Source organism: Lissotriton vulgaris, chromosome 1_1 (assembly GCF_964263255.1).
Source record: "Lissotriton vulgaris chromosome 1_1, aLisVul1.2, whole genome shotgun sequence".
NCBI classification, from domain to species: Eukaryota; Metazoa; Chordata; class Amphibia; order Caudata; family Salamandridae; genus Lissotriton; species Lissotriton vulgaris.
The window spans coordinates 2,063,642,878-2,063,661,388 of record NC_141685.1 but is presented as its reverse complement, the minus strand read 5'-3'; positions in this window follow the sequence as shown (position 1 = coordinate 2,063,661,388).

The window sequence follows — 18,511 nt, the reverse complement described above, 5'->3', positions numbered from 1 at the left end:
TTTTTCTTCTTTTTTTCTGGTTCTAAAAATAGATTTTATAAGATCTTACTTGCTCCTTTCAAATTAAGGGGGCACTGAATATCGGATGCTTGAACTCAATTAAAGACTGAAGTGTAAAGTTTTGAGGATATAGATGGAAAAAAGATTTTTTTAAAAAGGGGCGATAAATCGGGAAACATCTTAAGCAGGTGAATCTTGCTGCTAAAGACAATTCAGCGATGGGGCTGAAAGCAAAAACATGCCTAGCACAGGCTAAAGCGCTATCCTCAGCGACCTGAGCAGAATATATTATCAACCGTCCTGGCCTCAATTCAAGCTTTGAAAGTTCTGAAGAGAAGCCTCCAGAGCTTCACCTGGAAGGTAGGGCTCTTGCGATGCAGAAGCAAATGGATGGTCCTGCAATAACAGAGATAAACAGGTTGCTGAATCTACAGTAGGACCCAACAAAGATGAGGTGAAAAGCGCTAAAGATTTTCCTTTATTCTTCAAAAAAAAAAATCTCAGGCGGCACCCCTCAAATGTTCAGTTCAATCTCCATGACTGATGGAACAGGGGACAGAAGACATCCATATTAGCTTGCAACAGACCTCTTCTGTATCATCTTTACTACAGATTCAGGCACTTGGACAGGTTCCCCCCAGAGCGGATGTGGTAGCACAAATATCTGGTCAAACTTTGGTGGATAAGTCTAAGCCCTCAACTTCAGCTCGTACTCCCCTCCCCCCGCATACCCTGTTCATCCTGATGCCAGCAGCAGAATCAACGGAAGATCAACCAGGGGCCCATTACCAGCTACAGACCCAGTCCCAGTGGTCTGATGGTGACAATAAGGGACCTCCGGGTCAGCCCCCGAGAGGTCAAAAGGAGGAAAAGAAGGCACAACAGGAAATGTCAGAAGGTGGATTTTTTAACAAAAGGAGCCCTTACTAAACAGATGGAGATTAAGACCATGTTAAATCTTATCTTAGAAGAGATAGGAGAGATGAAGAGATCCCAAGAAAATGAGATTGCCCCTCTCAACCAGCGCCTTGGGAAGATCGAAGAAGTAGTGGCCAGCTTTCCTGTAAGAATTCAAGAAGCAGAGTCGAGGATAAACCAGTTGGAGGACCAAATGAGTTCCATGCTTCTGAAAGTAAGCGAAGTCACTAAGGATAAGAATATTCTAGAGAACAAACTCGAGGAACTTGAGAACCACTCACGACATTCGAAATTCCAGAGGGAAGTGAGGGATCTGAAACATTACAATGGGTCAAATAATTTATTAATTTATTAAGCAGAAGGCTGTGTCCGAACTCACTGGAGATCTTACAATAACAAGGGCACATAGAGTTCTCACTCATCCTCTACCAAACTTGAAGATTCCACGTCCCATCTTGGTCAACTTCTACGACTACCGTATTAAAGAAAGGATTGTAGCTAAGACAATTTCCTATTAATAAAGTCTTGAAATGTCGTATTTTTTTGGACATTTCAGCTGCAGCCGCATGCAGGCACAAATAGTTTGTTAAACTTCTTTACTTCTTTAAAGCTCAAGGCTCAAGGCGCACAGGCGTCAATAGCCCAACAATCCAAGTTGCGTGTCCATGTGAGGGGGAAATGTAACATGTTATCAAATCTAGAAGTTGCGCTGGGTCTTCTAAAATGAAATGATATATAAGTATATCGCTGAAGCTCTTATTGCCAGGGGGGGGAGGTCACCAAGGGTGTAGTGCGATGACACCCAATAGAGAAGTAGGGGGTGGTGATATGTGGCTAGTGTGGTTGTCCACATTTCTGGAGGGGGGTTTGCTGGGTGTGGGTTTGTTTTTGGGAAGGGCATAGCGGTCAAAAGAGCAGTAGCAAATGGAGTAAGGAAAGCAGGATCTTTTTTTAAAAATATTTTTATTAACATACATCAGCTTATCAATTTCAGTACAGAGTAAGTAACAAGATCTGGCATCATGGAGACAGTAGGGGAAAACAATAATAGCAATATATCACATGGAAAGTCTATGGGGAGGGGGGATCATCATAATTGACATTACTAGGCGGTTGGCATATATCTCCACAGTATGAATTCCACAAACCCCATATGGGGGTCCACACGTTAGGACAGCCCCGAGCCACAAACACTGTCTTTTCTCTGTGCATGGATCAGTCAACGTCTTTTTCCCTGGCCTCTACTGTGGGTGGATGAGATGCTCCCCATAGCTGTGCGATATTCCTTTTGGCAAGCATTAGAACCAGGGTGACGCATTGCGAAATATTCAAATCCGCCGGCTCTCAGACATTCAAGAGGCATCTATGGGCTTCATGATGGAGGTCAGCAATGTATTGAGGGTGTCATGTATCTTATGCCAGTAGGGACGAATAAGGTCACACTCCCAAATGATGTGCATAAATGTTCCCATTTGACCGCATCCCCTTCTACACCCCCCCCCCCCCATCGGCTCTCCCCATCTGCACCAGCCGGGGTCCTGTCATGTATACCCTGTGAAGGATTTTGAGTTGTACCAGTCTAAGTCGTGCTGGAATAGCAACAACTCTTTTTGAGGATACTGCCTCCAGCTATTCTTTTTTTCACTATAACAAGGAAACCCAATGGATACCTTCGGACCATGGGCAGACAATCGATTCTAGGAAACAAAGGTCCTTAGGATAATGTTAATGACACCTAAATGAGAGATATAGACTTGAATCAGTACTATATCAGATTATTCCAGTACCCAGCCGGGTCAGGACATTTTATTCAATATATAACAAAAAACTTAAGAGACCAAGACTGGTCAAATACAACATTTGATAGGGTACAAGCCTGTACCTATCCAAGAATAAGCTGACAAACAGTGTAGGAGAGAGATAGAAGTAAAGGAAACAAACAATATCAGGCAAGAAAGTCGTGGGAGCCAACTGTCCCTTGCAATAGAAATAGTAATAGAGCAAGTTGAGATATACAATTTCTGCAAATAAATAAGTCACATTGGATATATTGCAGAATTGTTTAGACGGTCGACAACGTTTCGATCCCCTGGCTCCTAATGAACCAGGATCATCATCAGGACTTGGTAATAAGGTGCCTGTTTTGAATTTGGAGGCGCCTGGGGGGTCCGGAAATTATCGTTTGATCGGTTCTGAATTCCGCGTGGCGCGAACAAGGTTCGGGGTTTGATACCTCAAGCTGCGATATTTAGCCAACAATGGAATCCGAGGACATCCAGAGCCCTGGAGGGTAGTCCTCTGAGTAGGGTTAACAGAGTCGATTGCTCCGGTTGGGATTGCCAAGGGTTGGCGGTAACTTCTCGGAGAACGCTATTCCTTTAAATTAGCGTCAATGTAGCTCCACAGTCGGGCAGTCTATCAGGGGTCGGTAGGCTCGATGGCCAACCACCAGACAACACGGTAATCTGTATGTTGTTGTGAAACATACAGATTCCCGTGTTGTCCGAGGACTACCCTCCAGGGCAAACAAGAGGGGGGACAGTGGACACCCCTGGTGTGTCACACGGCTAAGTACAAAAGTGGCCGATTTTTTATTATTGACCATCACTTGCGCCAAAGGATTAGCATATAAGAGCTGCACCCATTCGATATATTTCGGGCCAAACCCCATTTTTTCCAATACTGCCCAGAGATAGGGCCATTCGATGGTGTAGAATCCAGGGAGACTATTATGGCTGGATCCTGGATTGTGGCCACTCTGCCCAGTACCCCATGGTCTCTACGCAAATTAGGAGCCGTATTACAGTGTGGGATAAAACCATATTGGTCTGGGTAGACTAGATTTTCATTTACTTTGATCATACGGTTGGCCAAGAGCTTAGCCAGAATCTTGGACGCAGCATTCAAGAGAGAGATCAGTCTATACGACGCACAGTCAGTTTTGGATTTCCCTTCCTTGTGAATAGTGACTATGGTGGCGGTCCTCTGATCTCTAGGGAGTGTCTCTTTGTCTCTGGATTATTTAAACATGGACTGCAAATGTGGGGGCAGTTTGTCTGGCCGAAGTTTATATAACTCGATGGGAAGACCATTGGGACTGGAGGCCTTCCCTGAATTTAATGATCTGATCACTTTCGCTATCTCGTCATTAGATATTGTGCTCTCTAGAAAGTCGCAGTCCTCCACCGAGAGCTTAGGAAGCGCAATGTCTGTTAACAGTTCTTGGGAGTCATCTACAGTATAGAGAGTGACAGGAGAGTAGACAGTACTGAAGTGGTCAGCAAACTTGTATACAATGTCTTGCGGGTCAGTGAGAGGGTTGTCTCTCTCATCACGGAGTTCAGGCACCAGCCTGCACGCCCATTCTTTTTTGTCAAGCCAGGCCAATAATTTACCTGCCTTATCCCCTAGGTTGTATATCCTTTCCTGTTTATTTCTTCCAAAGGGTTTGGCCTTTTCCGTCACTAATGCTCTATATTCCTGCTGTCGGAGCTTCAGATAGTGGAGTTTGTCTGGTGTGACTCCCAATTCTAGGTCAGTTTCTAAGCGACTAATCTCAGTCTCCATGTTAGCGATCTCTTTCTGGTTTTCTTTCTTCGCTCCGGAGATCAGAGACAAGGCTTGACCCCGGATCACTGTCTTAAAAGTCTCCCACAACATCTGAGAGGAGGTCACTGATCCATCATTATCTATAAAATAGTGAGTTCCGTGCCGAAGATACCATGGGTTAATAAGGGCCACTCTTCCCACCTGCTTATATCTAAGAACTAAGAGAATCCATACTGGAGAATGGTCAGAAATACCTCTGGATAGGTGTTTAATCTCATCTATGTGAGTGGCCTAAGATGCAGGAACCAAGCAATAGTTTATGCGAGAGAGACAACCATCCCTTCTCTAATGAAAAGTGTGCTGCACTTTACCAAGTCTGCCACCCATCCATCAACCCTATGGTCTCAAGGAACTCAGGAAGCCAGCATTCCGTTGATCCCACCTCCCTGGGGGGATGTCGGTCTAGTTCGCCAGAGACCACTGAGTTAAAGTTATCCCCGAGTATTAACAGGCAACCTGGAATAGCAAGCAGTATGGTTCCGAGATCTCTGAAGGTGGTGGCTTGTAAGCCAGGTAGTACCTAGATCGACATAAGTGTGATGGGATGTCCCTCCCACATGCCTGAAACCTCAAAGTATCTACCTCTATCATCCATCCAAGTGGCATGTACTGCATGCGGGAAGGATTTTCTCATCATAATACCAACACCCCGTGAGCTGGAAGTGAACCCTGCATGTGCTAATATGGTGTATCCCCATCTCAGCATGGCCTTATATACATTACCAATTAGGTGAGGTTCATGAAGTAGGACAATATCAGGGGCCTGGTGTTTAATGTATTGGAGGACTACACTGCGTTTGATTTTATCAACCAGCCTGTTGACATTCCAGCTCAGCATCTTAACACCCTTGTCCCACTGTCTAGCCATGATGAATTAGGAAAGGTTATTACGTCCTCTGTGAGCAATATCATACATACTGCCAATGTAAAAATTACAAAAAAGAACAAACAAAATTCCACCTCCCAACAGCCCCCCACCCCGCTTCCCTGCACTCTGGGTATAGAACTGCCCATCAGAAAACTTGCAGAGTGCCTGTCGCCCTCGTGAAAAACTAAAAGTAGAAGAAAAGTGGGGGTGGAGCACCCTGTTTCTCTGCCCCAGCTGACTTAAATGTACTTCCTCAACTGAGATACATGTGCCAAGTTCGTAGGAGTCAACAGCTGTAGAAAACCCATCAACAAAGCAACTCAACACCCGACCCAACCCCACCTTAGGCCCAAAGTACCCATCTCAGGTTCAAATGCAGACTCAGCCTCATCCCCAGGGAGGCTGCGGAGTTCCTCCTTCCCTGTCGCTGCGGTCATGCAGGCTCCCGACTTCCCTGTTCTCAATCCAGTCTGCCGTTGCTTCCGGATGTTGAAAGAACCAAGTTCTCCCCTCCGCCTCGACTCGGAGATGTGCTGGGAACAACATTGTATATTTCAGACCTCTGTCCCTGAGGTCCCTCTTTACCACAAGGAACGTGCGCCTCTGTTTTTGTACCCTCAGCGTGAAGTCCAGGAAAAAGGTGATGTCAGCATTCTCATAGCGGAGGGGCCCCCATCCTGGCGTTCTGGAGAATAACATCTGTATCACAAAAGTTTAAGACTCTAGCCAGCATCGGGTGCGGGTGAGCGCCCAGCTTGGGATGACCACCCGGGACCCTATGAGCCCTTTCAATAACAAAGAATCTGCTGAGGCCTTTAGGTTGCTTTTGCTTCAGGATGAGGTCTTCAACAAAGAGGTCAGGCGACTGTCCCTCAGCCCTTTCCAGAATTCCCAAAATGCGCAGGTTATTGCATCGGAGGCGCCCTTTGTAGTCGTCTAGGTTTAGTTCTGTAAATATGCGGAAATTCTGAAGGTCTTGGACCTCTCCTATAAGCTGCATGACATCCCCGGTCAAACTGGTTGTGGTGATTTCTACTTGCTTGACGTTCTCGTTGAGTTTAGCAAAGTCTGCCCTAATGAGGTTCACATCAATTGCCATAGTGTCCATTTTGTATTCAAGGGAGGTTTTGACACCAGTAATGGTGTCCATGACAATTCCTGATCGTTCTTCACACTGTTCAACCAGGGAGATGCCTCTCGAGCTCTGCGGCATGTCCTTGGGTATGTTGTAGAGGTCCAGTTAGTTGGACTGTGTAATTCTAGATCCTCTGGATCCCGTGGTCTTGTTTCTGTCCATTGTGCCAATATGCGTCAGTGCAGGCCCTTGCCAGATTTCAACCAGTCAAATGGAGAGTTTAGTTGTATAGGCCTGCCCTGATCCACGCCCGCGTGGCCACGGGACACCCGTACCGCAGCGCAGATGATACCGGGGTATGTCAAACGGTGAATATGCCAAAGGCAGGAAAGTGCAGCACCTCCTACACTAGCCAGGGGGTGGTGCCCTGGAAAGCAGGATCTTGAGATCTTTTTTTTGTAGTACGAAATATTTTAGAAATGATTAGTAAGAGCTGTATCATCTCGGTTAATGTGAATGGAATGCTAAACAAACAAAAGTATGGAGTGCTTATAAGGTGGTTGGCCTCTTTTGTGCCACAAGTGTTATTTCTTCAAGAAATTAATTTAAAAACCAATCCCCTTGCACATATATACTCATATGAGCACTCACACATATACACACACATGCACACACCTCTGTAAACAAAATGGAATCAAGCAAACAAAACACAAAATTAAAAACATTTCTTTGCATCCTAGTCAAATGCATAGATCTCACATCGCTGATACTCCTTTACTCGCTAGTTTTGATTATGGGGATTTAATACGAGGAGGCCTTAAGAAAAAAACTGCTTGCCTACCCCTGCTAGAGGTCTGGGTGCACTCATCGGTGCCAGACCCTGCAGCTTTTTTTTTAAAGAGCTCTGATGCCTGTGCTTCCCCCCTACTTTCACTCCTCCACACACAAATGTATATATTATTAGGGACTCCAGTTTGCCATTTTTGGGGTGGAGGCCACGCCCCTTTGACTTTGATAGGACACTGGGATTCATCAGCCCTCAAATCGCCAGAGCTGCTGTGACTAAATATCCAGCAGTGGCTCTATGACCTTGTAAATTTAGATATGTATTTTGCAGGCACAGCCAGTGCCGGGCGTTATACTGGGGCGGTGACGTCAGGCAGGGGAGGGTCAGGGTGGGGTGATGTAAAATACGGGATAAGGACCATTAGAGGTAAGTATTGAAAAAAATAAATACAACGAATTTTGTTGCCCACTCTGCATCGCCAAATGTGATGCAGCGTGGGCAGAGAGATGACAAGGTTGAGAGTCACTACTGAAGAAAGAAGTTAGTGTGCGTAGCCAATGAAGAAAGATGACAAACATTTGATCTAGGGGTACAACAATGCATTTGTAAGAATGAACGAATGCATGAATTAAAAACAACTAGCAGTCTGAACTGCTAACATGTAAAGGGTGTCCTGGCACTGAAGGTTACAATACACTGACTCATCAAGATATTAATTGAACAGCCAAGTTTTAAGATTTTTGCAAAACGTAGCCAAGTTGGATTCTGAACTCAAAGCCTGAGTAATGAGTTTCCAGTATTCGGAGGATAGGAAAGAAAACTAATATCCATCCATATACTTTTTGATAATAGGAGGCTAGATGAAAGACAGCTGAGGATCCCTAGGGCACACAGTAGCTGCAGACAATGACAATGCAGAGCAGTGACATGGCCAGAGATCAAATAATGTGTTGGCAGTTCAAGCAAGGGACTAGATCTTGTGTTTTCCACCACCTGAAGTTTACCAGGAAGGCCCAATAAAGACAATTGCCATTGCCCAGTCCAGAAAGGATGATTCCCTGAACCACTACCTTACAGTGAGTAAGAGGTAACAAAGGAATCGTTTTATGTATCAACCTCTGGTAAATCCTACATACTGCCTTATTTATCTGCTCTAAAAAGGGAAGTGCGCCATCAAAAATATATCAAAGCTTTTTAGTATATTTCATTGGGACAGGACCTCTTAAGCTCAGTGGCCCTACAATTTGAAGATCATAATGACAAATAGTCAACCAAAAATCAGAACTTCACTTTGGTAAATGTACAGCTTGAGACAATGGGGACTTTAAAAAAAACTCCTGTGAGAAGCTACCAGAGAGAGGAAAATCCCCAGGGACTCAATCGATTGTTGTACAAAAGCGAGGCAAGATGATTAATAAATGTTTCTGTTCTTCAACAATGCTGTAACACAGCAATTCATGACAGGCTACAAAACATATTGAAGTATTTTTAGCCCACCTCTATGTGGCACACGTGGAAATCAAAGTTTAACTTCACCAATGGTGCTGAGAAGTGCAGAAATCAAATATCACAACTGTAAATAAGAAAGACTTCAGCTGCTGATACCAGCTCCTGTTTTCAGCCATTTGTTCTACAGAGGGTAAGCTTCCCAGTATGTAGGGGACCATAATCCAACTGACCCTAGATCAGAAAATAAACTTCTCCCAATGGTTACAAGAGACCATAAACTGAACGTCCTACCACACATGATTGATGAAGTGAGACCCCTTCAATACCTTTCACCAAAGTAGAAAGATGGTTTTCTTTTTATGTGAAATGTATTCATAAACAATAGCACAACTGTAATCTGAGTATCAACACCAGGGTACATTGTTTCTGCTTGCAATGAAGTGCACCTTCAAATTTGTGTGCTGGACAAAAACGGACAAACTGCCCTATTACTGATAATGTGCTGCTCCCTGGGCAGGCACGAACTTGCAGCAGCCCTGAGGGTAGCGCTTTACTAAAAACTCTGTCTACCCACTTGCACCTTAAAGGGGGGACAGAGATACCACAGCAGGCTGTGAAGTGAGTAAATGCACCCCATGCAAGGGATGTGTGGGGGAAACCACGGGGCCAACTTCCCCCACACTAACTTTGGGCCACCTTTTTGTGGTACATAGCCAGTGCGCCTATTGACAGTCTATGTGCTTCTGTGTGGTATGCAGAATATGACGGGGTGCAGAAACAAAGTGTTTCCTCCGTTTGCATCAGGCCATACTCTCATGCAAATGAGGGACAACCTTCCTAAGATAGCGCTGGTCCTTCATATGCTGAAGTATACAAAAAGTGATGGATGAAAGGCTTGAATTGATTCATTAATTAATCTCAGCCACAGGTAATCATTTGGGTCACATCCCAGTCCATCGTTATTTTGGATAGGATGCCACCTCAATTCAGGATTGAGGATCACACAAATTGTAACAGGGTAGAGTGAGTATACACTATCAAATGTCCCTGTGATGTTACTTATGTAGGCCAGACCAAACAGAAGGTGAAAACTAGGATCTTATAACATTGTAGTTGCTTTAGTTGTGTCTTAGACCTGGCTTTTATAGTGGTTTCACCCCAAGACGTGTTGCTTTTAGGCCTCCTGTTCTGGGCCTTGGTTTTGTTGATATTAGGATTCTGGGCACTTTACCACTTCTATTCAGTGCTAAAGTGCATATGCTCTCCAAGTAAATTGTGCAAGGGTTGATGTTTCCATGATTGGCTTATTTGATTTACTACTAAGTCCCTAGTACTGTGCACATGTGGGCCCAGGTTCTGTAAATCAAATGCTGCTAGTGGGCCTGCAGCACCGATTGTGCCACCCACACAGGAAGCCTTCTGCACTGTTTGCATGCAGTTTTTTACTGCCTTGTCGAGCTGGCATGTACACACACTTGCCAGGCCCTAATCTTCCCTTTTCTCACATATAAGACACCTCTAAGGTACGCCCAAGGTGCCACGGTGGGCAGGGTGCTGTGTGGGGAAAAAGGTAGGACATCTACTGGTGTTTGTGACATGTCCTGACACTGAAATACTGAGCAGTTCATTTTTCACTATTGAAAGACCATCTTTCCCAAAGGGTTACATGGGAGTTTATTGTAACATCTTACAAGTATAACTTTCCATTGGAACAAGATAGAGAAATTGAGTTTAGTCTCTCTAAGCTCGGAATTCAATAACACATCTTTTAGCAAAGATGTTTTTAAATTGTGTGTTTGAAAAGGGTACCTTGTAGAAAGTGGGCATTTTCTTGCTTAGCCATCCAATGTGCCACTTCTGGGTTGTGTATTGACTGTCTGGTTGTGAAGTGACAGGAGCTGGCGATGTGCAGCCACTGGGGGGTTGAGGTGTGTCCTGCCTTTCCTAGATGACTCAGAGCTGAGAGGAATAGACCTAGGCTGCATTTAGAGTATTGGGAGGAGTTTTCCTTGTACCTGAATAGGCCCGGTCTCCTGTACATAATGCCAACTCCTGCCAAAAAGCTGGCCCAGAGAGGACAGAACTGGTTTGCACTGAGCTGAGAGACTTTTTGCCACAAGATAAAAAAGAAAAATGTGGTATAATATTGGGGCCCAGACCCCAGAACTTTAGATTGCTGGACTAAGTAACCTGTCAGGAAGAAGAGTTGGAAGAGCTGTGAGTAAGAGTACCACTTTGCTGTGTGCTTTTCTGGGTTGGCCTGCAGTTGCTGCTTCTGTCTTGCACAGGGAAAGGGCTGGACTGTCCTTTCTGCATTCTAAGTACTTCCAAGGGCTTGAAGTAGAGCTTGCCTCCAGTTTGAAGTCTCAGGAAAATCAAAGACTTCAACTTCTTTCTGGTACCGGCTTCTCGATGTTTCAGCTGCCACCGCTAACACGACGTAGTCAGATGCCTCCACCGAGCCGCTGCCTGCACCGTGTCCTGTGGACACCATCATGGAGAACATGGAGCACCCTCCTACTTCGCACCGCCGTCCTGATCTCAATGAGGCCACCCCTCAAAGCTGCTATTTATTTCAGCAGACTCTGTTACAATGCATTAGGTCATTGTGCAATGCTTGCCATTTAGCACTTATTGATGTCTATTTTATGCACTCAATTAAATTTTCATAAAGCACATAAAGATACACAACTCATTGTTGAGGGAAATAGCTGTGACATATAAACTATACAAATAAATGTGACTAAACACATCAATGTGAAAAGCATGAATCACAGTGAAACAAAAATGCAAAACGTTAAAAAGAGTACACCAGTATAACTCGAGGGGCATATTATCAAGCCTGTGCGCTAAAATTATCGCCGCTTTATCGGCCGAAAACGGCCGATAAAGCGGCGATAATGGGCTTGATAATATGCTCTATGGAATTCCAATCGAAGCACATGTTAGATGTGAAGACATGTAACATGGGCTTCGATTGGAATTCCACAGAGCATATTATCAAGCCCATTATCGCCGCTTTATCGGCCGTTTTCGGCCGATAAAGCGGCGATAATTTTAGCGCACAGGCTTGATAATATGCCCCAAGGTTCTTAGTTATACATACATCTCTCAGTAACATGACATTTACTTGGCTAAATATCTAAAAAGAGACAGCATCCAAGGGCAAGTATCTAAGTTTCTGTGGGGATTTGATTATTGGCTACACCCTCTCCAGAATTTAGAATTGATTCATACACCCTTTTGGATTCAAAGGAAATGCCAACGCGTTTCCAATCCCTTAGCGGTTTTAGGGATTTTCATCAGGGCAGCTAGCAAGCTGGTATTTGAATTTGTTTTAAAACTTCCACTTATGTTGGGATATCTCTGCTTCGAAGCAGTGGCAAGCACCATCACACACTGTTCCAAATGAGCTGGGGCACCAGCAAGCTTGATTTGTGAATTTCTTCAAATGATTAGTATCTGAAAATTGATTTGTTTCTCCGTCCTGGTTTGGAGTTTTACTGATGTTATGATATCGATTTAGCACTGAAGGTGCAGCTCTAGGTGCTGCTCATTGAACAATGTCTCATATCTGAAAGCCCTGATCACATCCTCTGAAAAAGCAGGTGAGCGACCTTTACGTACTACGACCTTTCCATTTATCTCGCCAACAGGTTTCTGCCTTTCTTGCTAGAGCTGAACGGTCATAGGCATTCATCAGGGCCGGGTCTATGTATCCCTACACTCAAATAATGATAGTGAAGAGTACAATAGAAAAAAAACTATAATGTCATTTGTGCCCTCAATGCTTAAAAATTACATACACTGTACCAGAATCGTGAGGTGATTCCATCTGTATTCATGGCACAACACATCTTTGTCCCCACCTACCTAAACTGTCTCATTACATTCTGCCAACCACCAAAACACCTGCACTCTGCAGGACTTCTACTCTCAAACATCTCACACATACATAGAAGGAGATCAGGAGGACGTGGCATTCTCTTACATCACTCCTAAAGCATAGAACAACCTCCATTCCACATCAAAGCTTCTTCCTCTCTTCCTGAATTTTGAAAAACAATTAACCAGCCTACCATAGGCAGGGCTAGGCACACATCTGCTCAGCACCAGGATACCCTCATGAGTAAACACATCACTCAGCACCACCTGAGCACCAGTGCAGCACCATCACATCAGCATGACCCAGCAGCACAGCACCAATAAGCACCACCTCAGCATTAAACAGCACCACCTCTGTATCACACAGCATCACATGAGCATCACCTCTGCACCAACAAACTACCAACTCAGCACAACCTCAGCATCACTCAGCACCAAATAAGTCTGCCCTCGGAATCTGGCACCTGTTCTTATTTCCCCTAGTGTCCGTCTGCTGCTCATGTTAAAATTCAGGCACATTTCCCAACCTCCCCCTCCCATTGTTTATGTCCCCTACCCCAATAACAAAAACACCTATAACAAATAGACATTAAAACAGATTTATATGTTATTTATTTTTTTAGTAGGGTTGTTCAATTGCCCAAGTCTTCTTCATTACATATAAGGTAACAAAAAACCTAGGACACTTTTTTATTATAACTTTTCAACATGCTGCACAGAATCTACAATGTTTTACAACATAGATTAAAGACATTACCAAAGCCAATAGCTCTGGCTAAATACTTGAGGTTCCAAAGGCGAAACCTATTGGCTATGTCAATGCTTGCTTTTCAATGTTTTTACTACTTTGTCCAATAAGCCGTCTGGCGAGGATGCCTCTTGTTTCAGCGTATACATGAACTTCACATTTTTTTAGCCTAGAATGCTAACTAGCGTGGGCCATTTTGGTAGGTTGCCATCCACCGCCAGTATTCCCTGTGAACTCATGTGTAGAAATGCAGCGGACCTTTAATATTCGTGCAAAATATTCAGTTGCATATTAGCTTGGAAAAAGCCCAGAAAGAAATTCCTTCTGCAGCTCACTAAATTATTTCCCATTTTACTTTTGTTTTGCTTTCTCCTAAAGAGTAACTCCTTTGTACTATTTTTAATAACAGATTTGTTAACTTCTTTTTCAGATTTTGTGCATCTCTTGATGAGTGCAGATCTTTCAGCACCAGCTATTTCTGCTGCCCTTTTGGGCAGATTTATATTCGGAAAAGCGTTTTACATGTTTCCTTTACCTTTATGTTTGCTTGGATGTGCCTACACTGGGTACTTTATTAATTTGCCATAAATTGGCTTTTTTCTATAAAGACTCAGTGAGCCTCCCCTATATTACAATTTACTGAGTTATTCCCATTGTAGTATTGAAATATTATCTCTCTTTTTATATGTAATTAGTAAATCTGATAGAACCACTTGTATGATACAGTATCAAGATCACTTCTGGGCAGCTTTTTAGAGCTGCTCATAGCATCTTTTTTTGTAAAACCTAAATGTTAACACCCTTGGTGCATAAGGTAAGGTAGTGATGTTCTTTGCACTATCTCTGTAGTGCGGGGGGAAGGGGTCGCGCCGGAGGGGGGAAGAGATCGCGCCGGGGGGGAAGGGGTCGCACGGGGGAGGGGTCATGCGGGGAGGAAGGGGTCACATGGGGGGAGGGGTCATGCAGGGGGAAAGGGGTCATGCGGGTGGAGGGGTTGCAAACAGGGGGGAAGGGGTCGTGCGGGGGCAAGGGGTCGTGCACGGGGGGGAAGGGGTCATGCATGGGGGGAAGGGGTCGTGCCACCGTTTCCACCACCGGATTGCCGTGAAAAAGGGGTTGGTAGGAGTCAGTATGTGTTGTTGCTCAAATTGATCTACATATAGGTTAGCTAGTCTCGGCACAAAAACGCTGCCCATGCTCGTGCCTGATATTTGGAGGTAGATATTGTCCTCATAGCGAAAAAAGTTGTGCTTCATAGCCAGTCTCGCTAGGGACATTATGAAAGGCACTGGCGTTATGGTATCTAGAGTCGCATCCCCCAGGATGGACGTAATGACTTTTCACGGCAATCTGGTGGTGGAAACGGTATATCGATGATATTCTGTTGGTATGGAGAGGTGACCTTGAGACTATTCAGGCCTTCCATCAATGGCTGAACACCAGAAATCAGTATTTGAAATTTACTGTAGAAATCAGTAAAGAGAGGTTAGCATTCTTGGATTTGTCCATATATGTAACTCTTACAGGCTTGCAGAGTGAGCTCTACCGAAAACCCATGGCGAGGAACTCCTTGTTGCAGTATGAGAGCCAGCATCCCAAAGCCCTGAGGGACAATGTGCCCTACGGGCAATTTCTGCGTATAAGTAGAAATTGCTCAACTGAATAATCGTTTCGTCATCATGCGATGGGGTTGACCAAACAACTTACGGAGAGACATTATCCTCCTGCCCTGATTAAACGCTCTTTGAAGCACGCTAAGAATCATCGCAAAGCACTATTAGAACCCCCGATGCCCAAATCAACCATGGATAGGTTGACTTTTGTAAGTACATTTAGTACTAAAGCCAATCGTATACAGAAGATAGTTCAGAGGCACTGGCGGATTCTTAACCACAGCAGCGAAAACATAGCATAACCTTTATTTGCATTAAAGAGGGCAAGCAGTATAAAAGACTGGCTGGTCCATACCCGCCCTAAAACTGTTCATAGGAGAACAGTAGGTACCCTTTTGAACCTTTCAGCGATGGTGGGCCACCACCCATGCGGGAGGTGTTCCATCTGCCCACAAACCAAACACACAACAAGTTTGGACATAGGGACAAATCGACCTTGGGAGCAATTGCATTTTTCGAATTGCAACAGTCAGAATCTAATATATCTACTCACGTGTCTATGTTCCACTAGATACGTAGGGATGACGACTCGCAAAGTGCATGTACGCATGCTGGAACACAAAAGTTCATTCCGGTGTAGGCAAACTGTCACAAAACTCACCAAACATTTTGTTGAAAAGCAACATGGGGAAGAAGATTTTCAAAGGACGGTTCTGGAGAAACCAGTGATACCATCTCATGTTAGTGATGTCTCCAGATATCTATTTGTTAAGGAGCAAAGATGGATATTTAAGCTCCGTACAGATGTTCTGGGACTAAACGATGACATACCATGGTCCGCTATTTGAATTATTGTAGACACTTGGTAGTTATTAGGGGATAAAGGTCAGTTTACGCACGTCTATACCTTTTGATCACATGGTGTCATGGACTGACCTCTGGCTATATTTAATGCATCTAGTGGATGGGATACTGGGAGGGCTGCCTGATAATAGTTACTTTACATACGGTTGTGTTCTAGCTACCTCACATATGGCTGTGTTCTCAATAGCTTGCCCATACCAGTGAAACGAGAGAGGATCAATAGAGGTTAGATCCATGATTCTTCCACGAATGTATCATCATCTCTCTTATCCACATTAACACACTGAGTAAGTCCCTTAATTTATAAATGAAAGGGTGTGGACTAAGGCTTGTAAATACTGCCTGATTATATATTGTAACACACTAGTGTCTCGATCTGTTTATTATAAGCATTTCGAAACCAAACAGTCGCAACAAGACGAGCAGTAGATTCGAACATCACCTTATTGTGAGTATGACATAGGGTGGCCAGAGACCAGGAGCAACCAGCTATGTAAGATATACCTAAAACACAGATACTAGGGTGCTACCAAGTAAAGTGGTTGACAGATACAATACATTTGTTTGTTGGTCATGTTGCAGTCTATGCTGACATTGCGTATTAGAGAGTGATGGGGACTAAAAATACTGAAAATACTATTTACTATAACGCGATGTGAACTACAGACGCCATTTTCGTGATGTCATTTTGTAGTCACTCATTGCTTCGCTACTAAACTCAGTTGCACTAATAAAATAGTTTAGAGATTCTCTTTACTAAGCTTGGTTTTTTATGTGTCCCATAAGTGAACCATACTATATTTATACTAATTTACTACATGGAAATTTTGTAGTACAACGAACGTCAGCCTTCTGTAGTCTGTCGTTTATGTTCATTTGGTGGCTAGAGCAAGCGAAACGAACTACAGACGCCATGTTTTGGAGTTTGTTTTTGTAGTTCGATTCCGAGCCCCGTGGACTTTGCTGGTTGGATTCATAGTAATTGACAACATCGAAATGGAGTGCCAGAATGAGAATCGGGAGGCCGAAATGAGCATAGACAATCAATGAAGAGCGGTCGCATTAAAGCATATTGAGAACGCGGTAGGCACAGCGTCAACGCCCACCGAATCGGCATACTTTAACCTGCCTACTGATCGCGTCGGTGCCTCCCCCTAGACTCAGAGAAGTCTTGAGGCACCGACGGACAGGTAGGCTGCAGCACAGTAATTGATTTGGAGGTATGGTTGTGGAGGCTATAATTCAGTACAGTCCACACTACAGAGTCTCTGAAAATGTGGTCAGACAAAATATTTATTATAAAATGATAATGACAGGATGTTGCACTTTCCTTTCAAGTGCTAGACACATGGTTGAGGTTTAACTAACATCTCCCTACTAGTGATTTTCCGTGGTTTGGAGACCGCTTAATTGACATGAGGACACAAGTGGGGTCCCCATTCTTGAACTTATTGATGAGAAGCGTGTGATGTTTGGTGTGATTGATGATGCTGGGTTGTTGTTTTAAACGCATTGTCCTCTGGTTAGCAAGAATAACAGTGTAGGTGGGCGAGGTGGTTGTTACTGGTAGGGATGTGTACCATTACAACTCCTAGTTTCTATACCCTGCAGCTTTCTTTTTTGATCTTGCTTTCTACAGAGCGGGGCATCAAATTTTCTGAGAACGGTCCAGGTGAGGTGAGGTCCAGTCCCCGGTCAAGCTGGGTGAGCATATTTAAGTTGCACTTACATTTCTAATTTGCACTATTCAATTACAAGTATAACCAGTAGCAATTTAGTAAGCAGAAGCCCTGAAGAAAGCCAAGGGACTTATAGCCCACTTGGCTGAAACATGTCAGCTCTTTTTGGCAGTTATTTTTTCAAACTGCTGTTTGCACTGTTCTGTTTTAAGTTAGGAGGTGTGTCTTTGTTTAATAAAGTTTTTTGTGAAAGGGCACACTATCCTATTTTACTGACCACTTTAGTCTTCTTTTGAGCACTGCTTTCATCTTCTCACATGTCAGTTGCCCGCTGGATTGTTTAGAGTGAATGTGGGTGGCATTCGGATAAGTACCTGTGGGGCTGGTGTACTCTATTGATGAAGAGATAGACTAACCCGTTGAGCCGTTTGACCAAATGATAATACTGATCATCGTGAACAGTTGATGGTTATTCAGACATCATGAAAAGCTGTTCCCTACCACATATTACTCTCAATAGTTTCTTTTCTTTCATTTCTTGAATTCCTTAAAACTTCATGGTTTCTCCAGTAGTTTATTGGATAACACTCTACTGTTGAGAGAGTGCAGAGAGTTAGCCATAATCATTTGCTGGCTTTCTAGACCCCCGGTTTCATTCAAGGTTAGCCTGCCTCCCACATTGAACAGTCTATGTCCACATCAAAATCAGGGTGCAAAGGCTCTCTATAATTATGTCAAAACGTCCCAAAAATTTTATTTAATGAGTCCACTATTTTATATAGCTTATTTATCTGCAAATGGTGAGTAAGTCTGTCCCTAAAATGCCAAGCAAGTATTATATCATGACAAAAACAAGTACCTAGAATAATACAAACTATGTTAAAAGGAAGCTTTGGTGCCTTACTTATCAGGAACAAAAAACGCTCAAAGCAGTTCGATACCATCTAAAAGGCACTTTCAAACATGCATTGAAAATGCAATCGGTCTCGTATTTGTTTGTGATAGAGCCCGGGCTT